Source organism: Populus euphratica, unplaced genomic scaffold (genome assembly GCF_000495115.2).
Source record: "Populus euphratica unplaced genomic scaffold, PopEup_1.0 scaffold17.1, whole genome shotgun sequence".
Classification (NCBI taxonomy): Eukaryota; Viridiplantae; Streptophyta; class Magnoliopsida; order Malpighiales; family Salicaceae; genus Populus; species Populus euphratica.
In genome coordinates, this window is record NW_011499884.1 from 1,223,541 (window position 1) to 1,225,290 (window position 1,750).

Here is a 1,750-nt window from a genome sequence, read left to right on the forward strand (position 1 = left end):
TCGTGATTCAAGTTATGAGATCAGGATAATATAATAAATTTTTTTTGAAGAAAACAACAAAGCCAATTTTTTTAAAAAAATAATGTTGAATAATCAATCAAAAAAATAAGTAAAAAAAAAATATGTTAACTCGTGCTAACTTTTTAAACTCATAATCTAAGTTATTAGACTAGAAACACCATAAATAGAAAAACCGCAAAGTCTAATTCCTAGCAAATCAAATGGTGAAAGATGAAACCAGGAAAAAAAATTTAATTACATAAAAAAATCTAAAATAAAAATTGCAATTAAAATTATAAGATTGAAAACCAAAATAAAAAATAAAAAAGTGGTCAATTAAATTTTTTTGATTGGAGGGTTAAATTGAAAAGAAAAAAATAAAAAAATAAGAACTATTTTAAAAAAAATAATACATCATAAACTTTAATTGAAAAATGAAATTGAAAACTAATAAAATTTTAAAAAAGATTCAAGTGAAAAAAATAAAAATAAAAATAATAAGGATAGAATTGGAAAAAATAAATATGACAAATTATATTTGAATGAGTAAATTGAAATAAACAAAATTTTTATAAAATAGTTAATAATAAAAATTAAAAATTAAAAAAATTAAAAAATTGAAATTGAAATTAAAATATCAAAGACAAATTAAAAATTAAAAATTAAAATTAAAATATCAAAGATAAAAGAAACTAATATGTATCTTTTTGGAAAAAGAGAGAAATGAATGGGAAAAAAAAAAATGACTGCCAACTATAAATTATTTATTCGACACCGTTACACACCGCATCAATGGAAAAAGACGCAACAAAACTTCAAACAATGCAACAAAACTTCAAACAATACAACAAAAAAGTAAGTTTGGCAATTAGAAGGCATCATACGATTCCAATAATTTTTTAAATATATAAATCAATTATTCAACGTAGAATATCAAAATGCCCCTAGATGAACGTTTTTTTTTCAAGGGTAAAAATATTATTTTATTGTATTTTTAAAAATAAAAAGATAGATACCCTTCATTAACAGTTGCAATGTTTTTTCTATTTGAGGTAAATTAATTATTTTACTATTATAAAAAAATAAAACAAATATATATATCCCAGATAATTCTTTAATGACCAATGCATCATTGAAAAGACTGAATTCCTTTAAAATCAATACTTTATGTTTTTTCTTTAAAGGACAAAAACATAATTTCATAATATAGCAACGTATAGGTTTTGTTGCACAAGTGAGTATTGTGATTTCCCTAAGCGTTTTAGAGTTTTTGTAATATATGCTCACACTTTCATTTTGGGTTTTGATAAATAAAGACAGATCAAATGAGGGGGGCAGTGGTTAAGACAGCATAATGGCATCACCATCAAGCAGCTGTAGCTAGCTTGAAAATAGAGAGTGCCCGGAACCAAAACTCGAGGGTTAAACTGGGCAGTTAAGGCTTGGAGTTTAATCATCAGTCTTTCTTTTTATAAAAAAATAAATAATAATTCGAAGGCTCTATCTAAACGGCTGGATGGTATATCCAACTTCTGCTGATAGATATTAATGCATATAAACTACGTCCAAATTTCAGCTGTTTCTGATTGATTGAAATGTCATATGTGATGGAAATTGGACAAAATAAATTCTCAAATAGCCTGTACTAAGATTTTTACTTACTCAAGTCAATAGATTGAACATGATCAGCTGCGTACTCACACACACACACACACACTCTTCCCCCCCCCCCCCCCAACGCCCATATATT